Genomic DNA, 17,499 nt, shown 5'->3' with positions numbered 1-17,499 from the left:
CTGGTTCTCTGGCTCTAGAGCGGTTCTGCTGACCTGGTTCTCTGGCTCTAGAGCGGCTCTGCTGACCTGGTTCTCTGGCTCTACAGAAGCTCTGCTGACCTGGTTCACTGCCTCTACAACACCTCTGCTGACCTGGTTCGCTGACCTGGTTCTCTGGCCCAGTTCTCTGGCCATAGAGCAGCTCTGCTGACCTCGTTCTCCGGATCTACAGCAGCTCTGCTGACCTGGTGCTGTGGCTCTACAGCAGCTCTGCTGACCTGGTTCTCTGGCTCTACAGCAGCTCTGCTGACTTGGTTTCCCTGGCTCTACAGCAGCTCTGCTGACCTGGTTCTAAGGTTCTACAGCAGCTCCGCTGACCTGGTTATCTGGCTCTACAGCAGCTTGCTGACCTGGTTCTCTGGCTCTACAACACCTCTGCTGACCCGGTTAGCTGACCTGGTTCTCTGGCCCAGTTCTCTGGCCATAGTGCATCTCTGCTGACCTGGTTCTATAGCTCTACAGCAGCTCTGCTGACCTGGTTCTCTGGCTCTAGAGCGGCTCTGCTGGCCTGGTTCCCTGGCTCTACAGCAGCTCTGCTGACCTGGGTCTCAGGCTCTACAATGGGTCTGCTGACCTGGTTCTCTGGCGCTACAGAAGCTCTGCTGACCAGCTTTTATGGCTCTACAGCAGCTTGATGACCTGCTGCTCTGGTTCTGCAGCAGCTCTGCTGACCTCGTTCTCTGTCTCTCCAGCAGCTATGCTGACCTGGTTCTAAGGCTCTACAGCAGCTCGGCTGACCTGGTTCTCTGGCTCTACAGCAGCTTGCTGACCTGGTTCGCTGACCTGGTTCCCTGGCCCAGTTCTCTGGCCATAGAGCAGCTCTACTGACCTTGTTCTCCGGCTCTAGAGCAGCTTTGCTGACCTGATTCTCTGGCTCTAGAGCAGCTTTGCTGACCTGGTTCTCTGGCTCTGCAGCAGCTCTGCTGACCTGGTTCTCTGGCTCTACAGCAGCTCCGCTGACCTGGTTCTCTGGCTCCACAGCAGCTCTGCTGACTTGGTTCTCTGCCTTAACAGCAGCTCTGCTGACCTGGTTCTCAGGCTCTAGAGAGGCTCTGCTGACCTGGTTTTCTGGCTCTACAGCAGCTGTGCTGACCTGGTTCTCCGGCTCTACAATGGCTCTGCTGACCAGGTTCTCAGGCTCTACAGCAGCTTGCTGACCTGGTTCTCTGGCTTTAGAGTGGCTCTGCTGGCCTGGTTCTCTGGCTCTAGAGCAGCTCTGCTGACCTGGTTCTCTGGCTCTAGAGCGGCTTTGCTGACCTGGTTTTCTGGCTCTACTGCAGCACTGCTGACATGTTTTTATGGCTCTACAATGGCTCTGCTGTCCTGGTTCTCAGGCTCTACTGCAGCTTGATGACCTGGTTCTCTGGCTCTTCAGCGGCTCTGCTGACCTGGTTCTCAGGCTCTACAACGGCTCTGCTGACCTGGTTCTCTGGAGCGGCACTGCTGACCCGGTTCTCCGGATCTACAGCAGCTCTGCTGACCTGGTGCTCTGGCTCTACAGCAGCTCTGCTGACCTGGTTCTCTGGCTCTGCAGCAGCTCTGCAGCTCTGTGGACCTGGTTCTCTGGCTCTACAGCAGCTCTGCTAACTTGGTTTCTCTGGCTCTACAGCAGCTCTGCTGACCAGGTTCTCTGGCTCTACAGCAGCTCTACTGACTTGGTTCTAAGGTTCTACAGCAGCTCCGCTGACCTGGTTCTCTGGCTCTACAGCAGCTTGCTGACCTGGTTCTAAGGTTCTACAGCACCTCCGCTGACCTGGTTCTCTGGCTCTACAGCAGCTTGCTGACCTGGTTCTCTGGCTCTACAACACCTCTGCTGATCCGGTTAGCTGACCTGGTTCTCTGGCCATAGAGCATCTCTGCTGACCTGGTTCTATGGCTCTACAGCAGCTCTGCTGACCTGGTTCTCTGGCTCTAGAGCGGGTCTGCTGGCCTGGTTCCCTGGCTCTACAGCAGTTCTGCTGACCTGGGTCTCAGGCTCTACAATGGGTCTGCTGACCTGGGTATCTGGCTCTACAGAAGCTCTGCTGACCTGGTTCTATGTCTCTACAGCATCTTGCAGACCAGCTTCTCTGGCTCTACAGCAGCTTGATGACCTGCTTCTCTGGCTCTGCAGCAGCTCTGCTGACCTCGTTCTCTAGCTCTCCAGCAGCTCGGCTGACCTGGTTCTCTGGCTCTCCAGCAGCTTGCTGACCTGGTTCTCTGGGTCTACAACACCTCTGCTGACCTGGTTCGCTGACCTGGTTCCCTGGCCCAGTTCTCTGGCCATAGAGCAGCTCTGCTGACCTTGTTCTCCGGATCTACAGCAGCTCTGCTGACCTGGTGCTCTGGCTCTACTGCAGTTCTGCTGACCTGGTTCTCAGACTCTAGAACAACTCTGCTGACCTTGTTCTCTGTCTCTACAGCAGCTCTGCTGACCTGCTTCTCTAGCTCTACAGCAGCTCTGCAGACCTGGTTCTCTGGCTCTACAGCAGCTCTGCTGATCTGGTTCTCTAGCTCTACAGCAGTTCTGCTGACCTGGTTCCCTGGGTCTACAGCGCCACTGCTGACCGGGTTCTCTGGCTCTACAGCAGCTCTGCTGACCTGGTGCTCTGGCTCTACAGCAGCTCTGCTGACATGGTTCTCTGGCTCTATTGGAGCTCTGCTGACCTGGTTCTCTGGCTCTGCAGCAGCTCTGCTGACCTGGTTCTCTGGCTCTGCAGCAGCTCTGCTGACCTGGGTCTCAGGCTCTACAGCAGCTCTGCTGATCTGGTTCTCTAGCTCTACAGCAGTTCTGCTGACCTGGTTCCCTGGGTCTACAGCGCCACTGCTGACCGGGTTCTCTGGCTCTACAGCAGCTCTGCTGACCTGGTGCTCTGGCTCTACAGCAGCTCTGCTGACATGGTTCTCTGGCTCTATTGGAGCTCTGCTGACCTGGTTCTATGGCTCTACAGCAACTCTGCTGACATTGTTATCTGGCTCTAGAGCAGCTCTGCTGACCTGGTTCTCTGGCTCTAGAGCAGCTCTGCTGACCTGGTTCTCCGGCTCTAGAGCAGCTTCACTGACCTGGTTCTCCGGCTCTAGAGCAGCTTTGCTGACCTGGTTCTCTGGCTCTAGAGCGGCTCTGCTGACCTGGTTCTCTGGCTCTAGAGCAGCTCTGCTGGCCTGGTTTTCTGGCTCTAGAGAGGCTCTGCTGACCTGGTTCTCTGGAGCGGCTCTGCAGACCCCGTTCTCTGGCTCTAGAGCGGCTCTGCTGACCTGGTTCTATGGCTCTTCAGCGGCTCTGCTGACCTGGTTCTCTGGCTCTAAAGCGGCTCTGCTTACCTGTTTCTCTGGCTCTACAGCAGCTCTGCTGACCTGGGTCTCAGGCTCTACAACGGCTCTGCTGACCTGGGTCTCGAGCTCTACAACGGCTCTGCTGACATGGTTCTATGGCTCTACAGCAGCTCTGCTGAACTGGTTCTTTGGCTCTAGAGGAGCTTTGCTGACCTGGTTCTCTGGCTCTAGAGAAGCTTTGCTGACCTGGTTCTCTGGCTCTAGAGCAGCGTTGCAGACCTGGTTCTCTGGCTCTAGAGCGGCTCTGCTGACACAGTTCTCTGGCTCTAGAGCGGCTCTGCTGACCTTGTTCTATGGCTCTTCAGCGGCCCTGGTGACCTGGTTCTCTGGCTCTACATCAGCTCTGCTGAACTGGGTCTCAGGCTCTACAACGGCTCTGCTGACCTAGGTCTCGGGCTCTACAACGGCTCTGCTGTCTTGGTTCTATGGCTCTACAGCAGCTCTGCTGACCTGGTTCTCTGACTCTAGAGCAGCTCTGCTGACCTGGATCTCTGCCTTTGCAGTAGCTCTGCTGACCTTGTTCTCAGGCTATAGAGAGGCTCTGCTGACCTTGTTCTCAGGCTCTACAATGGCTCTGCTGACCTGGTTCTTTGGCTCTACAGCAGCTTGCTGACCTGGTTCTTTGGCTCTAGAGTGGCTCTGCTGGCCTGAGTCTCGGGCTCTACAACGGCTCTGCTGACTTGGTTCTATGGCTCTACAGCAGCTCTGCTGACCTGATTCTCTGGCTCTAGAGCAGCTCTGCTGACCTGGTTTTCTGACTCTAGAGCAGCTCTGCTTACCTGGTTCTCCGGCTCTAAAGCAGCTTTGCTGACCTGGTTCTCTGGCTCTAGAGCAGCTTTGCTGTCCTGCTTCTCTGGCTCTACAGCATCTCTAATGACCTGGTTCCCTGGCTCTACAGCAGCTCTGCTGACCTGGGTCTCGGGCTCTAGAGGAGCTCTGCTGACCTGGTCCTCTGGCTCTAGAGTAGCTCTGCTGACCTCGTTCTCTGGCTCTAGATTGGCTCTGCTGCCCTTGTTCTCTGGAGCACCTCTGCTGACCTTGTTCTCTGGCTCTGCAGCAGCTCTGCTGACCTGGGTCTCAGGCTCTACAATGGCTCTGCTGATCTGGGTCTCGGGCTCTACAACGGCTCTGCTGACTTGGTTCTATGGCTCTACAGCAACTCTGCTGACCTTTTTATCTGGCTCTAGAGCAGCTCTGCTGACCTGGTTCTGTGGCTCTAGAGCAGCTCTGCTGACCTGGTTCTCTGGCTCTAGAGCAGCTTCACTCACATGGTTCTCCAGCTCTAGAGCAGCTTTGCTGACCTGGTTCTCTGGCTCTAGAGCAGCTTTGCTGACCTGGTTCTCTGGAGCGGCTCTGCTGACCTGTTTCTCTGGCTCTACAACAGCTCTACTGACCTGGGTCTCAGGCTCTACAACCGCTCTGCTGACCTGGTTCTCGGGCTCTACAACGGCTCTGCTGACTTGGTTCTATGGCTCTACAGCAGCTCTGCTGACCTGGTTCTATGGCTCTAGAGGAGCTCTGCTGACCTGGTTCTCTGGCTCTAGAGAAGCTTTGCTGACCTGGTTCTCTGGCTCTAGAGCAGCTTTGCAGACCTGGTTCTCTGGCTCTAGAGCAGCTCTGCTGACACAGTTCTCTGGCTCTAGAGCGGCTCTGCTGGCCTGGTTCTATGGCTCTTCAGCGGTTCTGCTGACCTGGTTCTCTGGCTCTAGAGCGGCTCTGCTGACCTGCTTCTCTGGCTCTACAGCAGCTCCGTTGAACTGGGTCTCAGGCTCTACAACGGCTCTGCTGACCTAGGTCTCGGGCTCTACAACGTCTCTGCTGACTTGGTTCTATGGCTCTAGAGCAGCTCTGCTGACCTGGTTCTCTGGCTCTAGAGCAGCTCTGCTGACCTGGTTCTCCGGCTCTAGAGTAGCTTTACTGACCTGGTTCTCCGGCTCTAGAGCAGCTTTGCTGACCTGGTTCTCTGGCTCTAGAGCGGCTGGGTGACCTGGTTCTCTGGTTGTCTGGTTCTAGAGCAGTTCTGCTGACCTGGTTCTCTGCCTTTACAGCAGCTCTGCTGACCTTGTTCTCAGGCTCTAGAGAGGCTCTGCTGACCTGGTTTTGTGGCTCTACAGCAGCTCTGCTGACCTGGTTCTCCGGCTCTACAATGGCTCTGCTGACAAGGTTCCCAGGCTCTACAGCAGCTTGCTGACCTGGTTCTCTGGCTCTAGAGTGGCTCTGCTGGCCTTGTTCTCTGGCTCTAGAGCGGCTCTGCTGACCTGGTTGTCGGGCTCTACAGCAGCTCTGCTGACCTGGATCTCTGGCTCTACAATGGCTCTGCTGACCTGGTTTTCAGGCTCTACAGCAGCTCTACTGACCAGGTTCTCTGGCTCTACAGCAGCTCTACTAACTTGGTTCTAAGGTTCTACAGCAGCTCCGCTGACCTGGTTCTCTGGCTTTACAGCAGCTTGCTGACCTGGTTCTAAGGTTCTACAGCACCTCCGCTGACCTGGTTCTCTGGCTCTACAGCAGCTTGCTGACCTGGTTCTCTGGCTCTACAACACCTCTGCTGATCCGGTTAGCTGACCTGGTTCTCTGGCCATAGAGCATCTCTGCTGACCTGGTTCTATGGCTCTACAGCAGCTCTGCTGACCTGGTTCTCTGGCTCTAGAGCGGGTCTGCTGGCCTGGTTCCCTGGCTCTACAGCAGTTCTGCTGACCTGGTTCTCCGGCTCTACAATGGCTCTGCTGACAAGGTTCCCAGGCTCTACAGCAGCTTGCTGACCTGGTTCTCTGGATCTAGAGTGGCTCTGCTGGCCTTGTTCTCTGGCTCTAGAGCGGCTCTGCTGACCTGGTTGTCGGGCTCTACAGCAGCTCTGCCGACCTGGATCTCTGGCTCTACAATGGCTCTGCTGACCTGGTTTTCAGGCTCTACAGCAGCTCTGCTGACCAGGTTCTCTGGCTCTACAGCAGCTCTACTGACTTGGTTCTAAGGTTCTACAGCAGCTCCGCTGACCTGGTTCTCTGGCTCTACAGCAGCTTGCTGACCTGGTTCTAAGGTTCTACAGCACCTCCGCTGACCTGGTTCTCTGGCTCTACAGCAGCTTGCTGACCTGGTTCTCTGGCTCTACAACACCTCTGCTGATCCGGTTAGCTGACCTGGTTCTCTGGCCATAGAGCATCTCTGCTGACCTGGTTCTATGGCTCTACAGCAGCTCTGCTGACCTGGTTCTCTGGCTCTAGAGCGGGTCTGCTGGCCTGGTTCCCTGGCTCTACAGCAGTTCTGCTGACCTGGGTCTCAGGCTCTACAATGGGTCTGCTGACCTGGGTATCTGGCTCTACAGAAGCTCTGCTGACCTGGTTCTATGTCTCTACAGCATCTTGCAGACCAGCTTCTCTGGCTCTACAGCAGCTTGATGACCTGCTTCTCTGGCTCTGCAGCAGCTCTGCTGACCTCGTTCTCTAGCTCTCCAGCAGCTCGGCTGACCTGGTTCTCTGGCTCTCCAGCAGCTTGCTGACCTGGTTCTCTGGGTCTACAACACCTCTGCTGACCTGGTTCGCTGACCTGGTTCCCTGGCCCAGTTCTCTGACCATAGAGCAGCTCTGCTGACCTTGTTCTCCGGATCTACAGCAGCTCTGCTGACCTGGTGCTCTGGCTCTACTGCAGTTCTGCTGACCTGGTTCTCAGACTCTAGAACAACTCTGCTGACCTTGTTCTCTGTCTCTACAGCAGCTCTGCTGACCTGCTTCTCTAGCTCTACAGCAGCTCTGCAGACCTGGTTCTCTGGCTCTACAGCAGCTCTGCTGATCTGGTTCTCTAGCTCTACAGCAGTTCTGCTGACCTGGTTCCCTGGGTCTACAGTGCCACTGCTGACCGGGTTCTCTGGCTCTACAGCAGCTCTGCTGACCTGGTGCTCTGGCTCTACAGCAGCTCTGCTGACATGGTTCTCTGGCTCTATTGGAGCTCTGCTGACCTGGTTCTCTGGCTCTGCAGCAGCTCTGCTGACCTGGTTCTCTGGCTCTGCAGCAGCTCTGCTGACCTGGGTCTCAGGCTCTACAATGGCTCTGCTGATCTGGGTTTCGGGCTCTACAACGGCTCTGTTGACTTGGTTCTATGGCTCTACAGCAACTCTGCTGACCTTGTTATCTGGCTCTAGAGCAGCTCTGCTGACCTGGTTCTCTGGCTCTAGAGCAGCTCTGCTGACCTGGTTCTCCGGCTCTAGAGCAGCTTCACTGACCTGGTTCTCCGGCTCTAGAGCAGCTTTGCTGACCTGGTTCTCTGGCTCTAGAGCGGCTCTGCTGACCTGGTTCTCTGGCTCTAGAGCAGCTCTGCTGGCCTGGTTTTCTGGCTCTAGAGAGGCTCTGCTGACCTGGTTCTCTGGAGCGGCTCTGCAGACCCCGTTCTCTGGCTCTAGAGCGGCTCTGCTGACCTGGTTCTATGGCTCTTCAGCGGCTCTGCTGACCTGGTTCTCTGGCTCTAAAGCGGCTCTGCTTACCTGTTTCTCTGGCTCTACAGCAGCTCTGCTGACCTGGGTCTCAGGCTCTACAACGGCTCTGCTGACCTGGGTCTCGAGCTCTACAACGGCTCTGCTGACATGGTTCTATGGCTCTACAGCAGCTCTGCTGAACTGGTTCTTTGGCTCTAGAGGAGCTTTGCTGACCTGGTTCTCTGGCTCTAGAGAAGCTTTGCTGACCTGGTTCTCTGGCTCTAGAGCAGCGTTGCAGACCTGGTTCTCTGGCTCTAGAGCGGCTCTGCTGACACAGTTCTCTGGCTCTAGAGCGGCTCTGCTGACCTTGTTCTATGGCTCTTTAGCGGCCCTGCTGACCTGGTTCTCTGGCTCTACATCAGCTCTGTTGAACTGGGTCTCAGGCTCTACAACGGCTCTGCTGACCTAGGTCTCGGGCTCTACAACGGCTCTGCTGTCTTGGTTCTATGGCTCTACAGCAGCTCTGCTGACCTGGTTCTCTGACTCTAGAGCAGCTCTGCTGACCTGGATCTCTGCCTTTGCAGTAGCTCTGCTGACCTTGTTCTCAGGCTATAGAGAGGCTCTGCTGACCTGGTTCTCAGGCTCTACAATGGCTCTGCTGACCTGGTTCTTTGGCTCTACAGCAGCTTGCTGACCTGGTTCTTTGGCTCTAGAGTGGCTCTGCTGGCCTGAGTCTCGGGCTCTACAACGGCTCTGCTGACTTGGTTCTATGGCTCTACAGCAGCTCTGCTGACCTGATTCTCTGGCTCTAGAGCAGCTCTGCTGACCTGGTTTTCTGACTCTAGAGCAGCTCTGCTTACCTGGTTCTCCGGCTCTAAAGCAGCTTTGCTGACCTGGTTCTCTGGCTCTAGAGCAGCTTTGCTGTCCTGCTTCTCTGGCTCTACAGCATCTCTAATGACCTGGTTCCCTGGCTCTACAGCAGCTCTGCTGACCTGGGTCTCGGGCTCTAGAGGAGCTCTGCTGACCTGGTCCTCTGGCTCTAGAGTAGCTCTGCTGACCTCGTTCTCTGGCTCTAGATTGGCTCTGCTGCCCTTGTTCTCTGGAGCACCTCTGCTGACCTTGTTCTCTGGCTCTGCAGCAGCTCTGCTGACCTGGGTCTCAGGCTCTACAATGGCTCTGCTGATCTGGGTCTCGGGCTCTACAACGGCTCTGCTGACTTGGTTCTATGGCTCTACAGCAACTCTGCTGACCTTTTTATCTGGCTCTAGAGCAGCTCTGCTGACCTGGTTCTGTGGCTCTAGAGCAGCTCTGCTGACCTGGTTCTCTGGCTCTAGAGCAGCTTCACTCACATGGTTCTCCAGCTCTAGAGCAGCTTTGCTGACCTGGTTCTCTGGCTCTAGAGCAGCTTTGCTGACCTGGTTCTCTGGAGCGGCTCTGCTGACCTGTTTCTCTGGCTCTACAACAGCTCTACTGACCTGGGTCTCAGGCTCTACAACCGCTCTGCTGACCTGGGTCTCGGGCTCTACAACGGCTCTGCTGACTTGGTTCTATGCCTCTACAGCAGCTCTGCTGACCTGGTTCTATGGCTCTAGAGGAGCTCTGCTGACCTGGTTCTCTGGCTCTAGAGAAGCTTTGCTGACCTGGTTCTCTGGCTCTAGAGCAGCTTTGCAGACCTGGTTCTCTGGCTCTAGAGCAGCTCTGCTGACACAGTTCTCTGGCTCTAGAGCGGCTCTGCTGGCCTGGTTCTATGGCTCTTCAGCGGTTCTGCTGACCTGGTTCTCTGGCTCTAGAGCGGCTCTGCTGAGCTGCTTCTCTGGCTCTACAGCAGCTCTGTTGAACTGGGTCTCAGGCTCTACAACGGCTCTGCTGACCTAGGTCTCGGGCTCTACAACGTCTCTGCTGACTTGGTTCTATGGCTCTAGAGCAGCTCTGCTGACCTGGTTCTCTGGCTCTAGAGCAGCTCTGCTGACCTGGTTCTCCGGCTCTAGAGTAGCTTTACTGACCTGGTTCTCCGGCTCTAGAGCAGCTTTGCTGACCTGGTTCTCTGGCTCTAGAGCGGCTGGGTGACCTGGTTCTCTGGTTCTCTGGTTCTAGAGCAGTTCTGCTGACCTGGTTCTCTGCCTTTACAGCAGCTCTGCTGACCTTGTTCTCAGGCTCTAGAGAGGCTCTGCTGACCTGGTTTTGTGGCTCTACAGCAGCTCTGCTGACCTGGTTCTCCGGCTCTACAATGGCTCTGCTGACAAGGTTCCCAGGCTCTACAGCAGCTTGCTGACCTGGTTCTCTGGCTCTAGAGTGGCTCTGCTGGCCTTGTTCTCTGGCTCTAGAGCGGCTCTGCTGACCTGGTTGTCGGGCTCTACAGCAGCTCTGCTGACCTGGATCTCTGGCTCTACAATGGCTCTGCTGACCTGGTTTTCAGGCTCTACAGCAGCTTGCTGACCTGGTTGGCTGGCTCTAGATTGGCTCTGCTGGCCCTGTTCTATCGCTCTAGAGCGGATCTGCTGACCTGGTTGTCTGGAGCGGCTCTCCTGACCCATTTCTCTGGCTCTAGAGCGGCTCTGCTGACCTGGTTCTCTGGCTGTTCAGCGACTCGGCTGACCTGGTTTTCTTGCTCTACAGCAGCTCTGCTGACCTGGGTGTCAGGCTCTACAACGGCTCTGCTGACCTGGGTCTCGTGCTTACAACGGCTCTGCTGACTTGGTTCTATGGCTCTACAGCAGCTCTGCTGACCTGGTTCTCTGGCTCTACAGCAGCTCTGCTGACCTGGTTCTCTGGCTCTAGAGGAGCTCTGCTGACCTGGTTCTCCGGCTCTAAAGCAGCTTTGCTGACCTGGTTCTCTGGCTCTAGAGCAGCTTTGCTGTCCTGCTTCTCTGGCTCTACAGCATCTCTAATGACCTGGTTCCCTGGCTCTACAGCAGCTCTGCTGACCTGGGTCTCGGGCTCTAGAGGAGCTCTGCTGACCTGGTCCTCTGGCTCTAGAGTAGCTCTGCTGACCTCGTTCTCTGGCTCTAGATTGGCTCTGCTGCCCTTGTTCTCTGGAGCACCTCTGCTGACCTTGTTCTCTGGCTCTGCAGCAGCTCTGCTGACCTGGGTCTCAGGCTCTACAATGGCTCTGCTGATCTGGGTCTCGGGCTCTACAACGGCTCTGCTGACTTGGTTCTATGGCTCTACAGCAACTCTGCTGACCTTTTTATCTGGCTCTAGAGCAGCTCTGCTGACCTGGTTCTGTGGCTCTAGAGCAGCTCTGCTGACCTGGTTCTCTGGCTCTAGAGCAGCTTCACTCACATGGTTCTCCAGCTCTAGAGCAGCTTTGCTGACCTGGTTCTCTGGCTCTAGAGCAGCTTTGCTGACCTGGTTCTCTGGAGCGGCTCTGCTGACCTGTTTCTCTGGCTCTACAACAGCTCTACTGACCTGGGTCTCAGGCTCTACAACCGCTCTGCTGACCTGGGTCTCGGGCTCTACAACGGCTCTGCTGACTTGGTTCTATGCCTCTACAGCAGCTCTGCTGACCTGGTTCTATGGCTCTAGAGGAGCTCTGCTGACCTGGTTCTCTGGCTCTAGAGAAGCTTTGCTGACCTGGTTCTCTGGCTCTAGAGCAGCTTTGCAGACCTGGTTCTCTGGCTCTAGAGCAGCTCTGCTGACACAGTTCTCTGGCTCTAGAGCGGCTCTGCTGGCCTGGTTCTATGGCTCTTCAGCGGTTCTGCTGACCTGGTTCTCTGGCTCTAGAGCGGCTCTGCTGACCTGCTTCTCTGGCTCTACAGCAGCTCTGTTGAACTGGGTCTCAGGCTCTACAACGGCTCTGCTGACCTAGGTCTCGGGCTCTACAACGTCTCTGCTGACTTGGTTCTATGGCTCTAGAGCAGCTCTGCTGACCTGGTTCTCTGGCTCTAGAGCAGCTCTGCTGACCTGGTTCTCCGGCTCTAGAGTAGCTTTACTGACCTGGTTCTCCGGCTCTAGAGCAGCTTTGCTGACCTGGTTCTCTGGCTCTAGAGCGGCTGGGTGACCTGGTTCTCTGGTTCTCTGGTTCTAGAGCAGTTCTGCTGACCTGGTTCTCTGCCTTTACAGCAGCTCTGCTGACCTTGTTCTCAGGCTCTAGAGAGGCTCTGCTGACCTGGTTTTGTGGCTCTACAGCAGCTCTGCTGACCTGGTTCTCCGGCTCTACAATGGCTCTGCTGACAAGGTTCCCAGGCTCTACAGCAGCTTGCTGACCTGGTTCTCTGGCTCTAGAGTGGCTCTGCTGGCCTTGTTCTCTGGCTCTAGAGCGGCTCTGCTGACCTGGTTGTCGGGCTCTACAGCAGCTCTGCTGACCTGGATCTCTGGCTCTACAATGGCTCTGCTGACCTGGTTTTCAGGCTCTACAGCAGCTTGCTGACCTGGTTGGCTGGCTCTAGATTGGCTCTGCTGGCCCTGTTCTATCGCTCTAGAGCGGATCTGCTGACCTGGTTGTCTGGAGCGGCTCTCCTGACCCATTTCTCTGGCTCTAGAGCGGCTCTGCTGACCTGGTTCTCTGGCTGTTCAGCGACTCGGCTGACCTGGTTTTCTTGCTCTACAGCAGCTCTGCTGACCTGGGTGTCAGGCTCTACAACGGCTCTGCTGACCTGGGTCTCGTGCTTACAACGGCTCTGCTGACTTGGTTCTATGGCTCTACAGCAGCTCTGCTGACCTGGTTCTCTGGCTCTACAGCAGCTCTGCTGACCTGGTTCTCTGGCTCTAGAGGAGCTCTGCTGACCTGGTTCTCTGGCTCTAGAGGAGCTCTGCTGACTTGGTTCTCTGGCTCTAGAGTGGCTCTGCTGACCTCATTCTCTGGCTCTAGAGTGGCTCTGCTGACCTTGTTCTCTGGAGCAGCTCTGCTGACCTGGTTCTCTGGCTCTGCAGCGGCTCTGCTGACCTGGGTGTCAGGCTCTACAATGGCTCTGCTGATCTGGGTCTCGGGCTCTACAACGGCTCTGCTGACTTGGTTCTATGGCTCTACAGCAGCTCTGCTGACCTTGTTCTCTGGCTCTAGAGCAGCTCTGCTGACCTTGTTCTCTGGCTCTAGAGCAGCTCTGCTGACCTAGTTCTCTGGCTCTAGAGCAGCTCTGCTGAACTGGTTCTCCGGCTCTAGAGCAGCTTCACTAACCTGGTTCTCCGGCTCTAGAGCAGCTTTGCTGACCTGGTTCTCTGGCTATAGAGCGGCTCTGCTGACCTGTTTCTCTGGCTCTACAGCAGCTCTCCTGACGTGGGTCTCAAGCTCTACAATGGCTCTGCTGACCTGGGTCTTGGTTCTATGGCTCTACAGCAGCTCTGCTGACCTGGTTCTCTGGCTCTTGAGCAGCTCTGCTGACCTGGTTTTCTGGCTCTAGAGCAGCTCTGCTGACCTGGTTCTCCGGCTCCACAGCAGCTTTGCTGACCTGGTTCTCTGGCTCTAGAGCAGCTTTGCTGACCTGGTTCTCTGGCTCTACAGCAGCTCTGCTGACCTGGTTCTCTGGCTCTACAGGAGCTCCGCTGACCTGGTTCTCTGGCTCCATAGCAGCTCTGCTGACCTGGTTCTCTGCCTTTACAGCAGCTCTGCTGATCTGGTTCTCAGGCTCTAGAGAGGCTCTGCTGACCTGGTTTTCTGGCTCTACAGCAGCTGTGCTGACCTGGGTCTCAGGCTCTACAATGGCTCTGCTGATCTGGGTCTTGGGCTCTACAACGGCTCTGCTGACTTGGTTCTATGGCTCTACAGCAGCTCTGCTGACCTTGTTCTCTGGCTCTAGAGCAGCTCTGCTGACCTAGTTCTCTGGCTCTAGAGCAGCTCTGCTGACCTGGTTCCCCGGCTCTAGAGCAGCTTTACTAACCTGGTTCTCCGGCTCTAGAGCAGCTTTGCTGACCTGGTTCTCTGGCTATAGAGCGGCTCTGCTGACCTGTTTCTCTAACTCTACAGCAGCTCTCCTGACCTGGGTCTCAAGCTCTACATTGGCTCTGCTGACCTGGGTCTCGGTTTTATGGCTCTACAGCAGCTCTGCTGACCTGGTTCTCTGGCTCTAGAGCAGCTCTGCTGACCTGGTTTTCTGGCTCTAGAGCAGCTCTGCTGACCTGGTTCTCCGGCTCTAGAGCAGCTTTGCTGACCTGGTTCTCTGGCTCTAGAGCAGCTTTGCTGACCTGGTTCTCTGGCTCTACAGCAGCTCTGCTGACCTGGTTCTCTGGCTCTACAGCAGCTCCGCTGACCTGGTTCTCTGGCTCCACAGCAGCTCTGCTGACCTGGTTCTCTGCCTTTACAGCAGCTCTGCTGACCTGGTTCTCAGGCTCTAAAGAGGCTCTCCTGACCTGGTTTTCTGGCTCTACAGCAGCTGTGCTGACCTGGTTCTCCGGCTCTACAATGGCTCTGCTGAACAGGTTCTCAGGCTCTACAGCAGCTTGCTGACCTGGTGCTCTGGCTCTAGAGTGGCTCTGCTGGCCTGGTTCTCTGGCTCTAGAGCAGCTCTGCTGACCTGGTTCTCTGGCTCTAGAGCGGCTTTGCTGACCTGGTTTTCTGGCTCTAGAGCAGTTCTGCTGACATGGTTTTCTGGCTCTACAATGGCTCTGCTGTCCTGGTTCTCAGGCTCTACTGCAGTTTGATGACCTGGTTCTCTGGCTCTTCAGCGGCTCTGCTGACCTGGTTCTCAGGCTCTACAACGGCTCTGCTGACCTGGTTCTCTGGAGCGGCACTGCTGACCCGGTTCTAAGGATCTACAGCAGCTCTGCTGACCTGGTGCTCTGGCTCTACAGCAGCTCTGCTGACCTGGTTCTCTTGCTCTACAGCAGCTCTGCTGACCTGGGTGTCAGGCTCTACAACGGCTCTGCTGACCTGGGTCTCGTGCTTACAACGGCTCTGCTGACTTGGTTCTATGGCTCTACAGCAGCTCTGCTGACCTGGTTCTCTGGCTCTACAGCAGCTCTGCTGACCTGGTTCTCTGGCTCTAGAGGAGCTCTGCTGACCTGGTTCTCTGGCTCTAGAGGAGCTCTGCTGACTTGGTTCTCTGGCTCTAGAGTGGCTCTGCTGACCTCATTCTCTGGCTCTAGAGTGGCTCTGCTGACCTTGTTCTCTGGAGCAGCTCTGCTGACCTGTTTCTCTGGCTCTGCAGCAGCTCTGCTGACCTGGGTGTCAGGCTCTACAATGGCTCTGCTGATCTGGGTCTCGGGCTCTACAACGGCTCTTCTGACTTGGTTCTATGGCTCTACAGCAGCTCTGCTGACCTTGTTCTCTGGCTCTAGAGCAGCTCTGCTGACCTTGTTCTCTGGCTCTAGAGCAGCTCTGCTGACCTAGTTCTCTGGCTCTAGAGCAGCTCTGCTGAACTGGTTCTCCGGCTCTAGAGCAGCTTCACTAACCTGGTTCTCCGGCTCTAGAGCAGCTTTGCTGACCTGGTTCTCTGGCTATAGAGCGGCTCTGCTGACCTGTTTCTCTGGCTCTACAGCAGCTCTCCTGACGTGGGTCTCAAGCTCTACAATGGCTCTGCTGACCTGGGTCTTGGTTCTATGGCTCTACAGCAGCTCTGCTGACCTGGTTCTCTGGCTCTTGAGCAGCTCTGCTGACCTGGTTTTCTGGCTCTAGAGCAGCTCTGCTGACCTGGTTCTCCGGCTCCACAGCAGCTTTGCTGACCTGGTTCTCTGGCTCTAGAGCAGCTTTGCTGACCTGGTTCTCTGGCTCTACAGCAGCTCTGCTGACCTGGTTCTCTGGCTCTACAGGAGCTCCGCTGACCTGGTTCTCTGGCTCCATAGCAGCTCTGCTGACCTGGTTCTCTGCCTTTACAGCAGCTCTGCTGATCTGGTTCTCAGGCTCTAGAGAGGCTCTGCTGACCTGGTTTTCTGGCTCTACAGCAGCTGTGCTGACCTGGGTCTCAGGCTCTACAATGGCTCTGCTGATCTGGGTCTTGGGCTCTACAACGGCTCTGCTGACTTGGTTCTATGGCTCTACAGCAGCTCTGCTGACCTTGTTCTCTGGCTCTAGAGCAGCTCTGCTGACCTAGTTCTCTGGCTCTAGAGCAGCTCTGCTGACCTGGTTCCCCGGCTCTAGAGCAGCTTTACTAACCTGGTTCTCCGGCTCTAGAGCAGCTTTGCTGACCTGGTTCTCTGGCTATAGAGCGGCTCTGCTGACCTGTTTCTCTAACTCTACAGCAGCTCTCCTGACCTGGGTCTCAAGCTCTACATTGGCTCTGCTGACCTGGGTCTCGGTTTTATGGCTCTACAGCAGCTCTGCTGACCTGGTTCTCTGGCTCTAGAGCAGCTCTGCTGACCTGGTTTTCTGGCTCTAGAGCAGCTCTGCTGACCTGGTTCTCCGGCTCTAGAGCAGCTTTGCTGACCTGGTTCTCTGGCTCTAGAGCAGCTTTGCTGACCTGGTTCTCTGGCTCTACAGCAGCTCTGCTGACCTGGTTCTCTGGCTCTACAGCAGCTCCGCTGACCTGGTTCTCTGGCTCCACAGCAGCTCTGCTGACCTGGTTCTCTGCCTTTACAGCAGCTCTGCTGACCTGGTTCTCAGGCTCTAAAGAGGCTCTCCTGACCTGGTTTTCTGGCTCTACAGCAGCTGTGCTGACCTGGTTCTCCGGCTCTACAATGGCTCTGCTGAACAGGTTCTCAGGCTCTACAGCAGCTTGCTGACCTGGTGCTCTGGCTCTAGAGTGGCTCTGCTGGCCTGGTTCTCTGGCTCTAGAGCAGCTCTGCTGACCTGGTTCTCTGGCTCTAGAGCGGCTTTGCTGACCTGGTTTTCTGGCTCTACAGCAGTTCTGCTGACATGGTTTTCTGGCTCTACAATGGCTCTGCTGTCCTGGTTCTCAGGCTCTACTGCAGTTTGATGACCTGGTTCTCTGGCTCTTCAGCGGCTCTGCTGACCTGGTTCTCAGGCTCTACAACGGCTCTGCTGACCTGGTTCTCTGGAGCGGCACTGCTGACCCGGTTCTAAGGATCTACAGCAGCTCTGCTGACCTGGCGCTCTGGCTCTACAGCAGCTCTGCTGACCTGGTTCTCTGGCTCTGCAGCAGCTCTGCAGACCTGGTTCTCTGGCTCTACAGCAGCTCTGCTGACTTGGTTCTCTGGCTCTACAGCAGCTCTGCTGACCTGGTTCTCTGGCTCTGTAGCAGCTCTGTGGATCTGGTTCTCTGGCTCTACAGCAGCTCTGCTAACTTGGTTTCTCTGGCTCTACAGCAGCTCTGCTGACCAGGTTCTCTGGCTCTACAGCAGTTCTACTGACTTGGTTCTAAGGTTCTACAGCAGCTCCGCTGACCTGGTTCTCTGGCTCTACAGCAGCTTGCTGACCTGGTTCTAAGGTTCTACAGCACCTCCGCTGACCTGGTTCTCTGGCTGTACAGCAGCTTGCTGACCTGGTTCTCTGGCTCTAGAGACGCTCTGCTGACCTGGCTCTCTGGCCATAGAGCATCTCTGCTGACCTGGTTCTATGGCTCTACAGCAGCTCTGCTGACCTGGTTCTCTGGCTCTAGAGCGGGTTTGCTGGCCTGGTTCCCTGGCTCCACAGCAGTTCTGCTGACCTGGGTCTCAGGCTCTATAATGGGTCTGCTGACCTGGGTATCTGGCTCTACAGAAGCTCTGCTGACCTGGTTCTATGGCTCTACAGCAGCTTGCTGACCAGCTTCTCTGGCTCTACAGCAGCTTGATGACCTGCTTCTCTGGCTCTGCAGCAGCTCTGCTGACCTCGTTCTCTAGCTCTCCAGCAGCTCGGCTGACCTGGTTCTCTGGCTCTCCAGCAGCTTGCTGACCTGGTTCTCTGGGTCTACAACACCTCTGCTGACCTGGTA

The sequence above is a fragment of the Triturus cristatus genome, chromosome 1_1, assembly GCF_964204655.1.
Source record: "Triturus cristatus chromosome 1_1, aTriCri1.1, whole genome shotgun sequence".
Taxonomy (NCBI): Eukaryota; Metazoa; Chordata; class Amphibia; order Caudata; family Salamandridae; genus Triturus; species Triturus cristatus.
The sequence above is the reverse complement of the archived record's forward strand: the minus strand, read 5'-3'. Positions refer to the sequence as shown.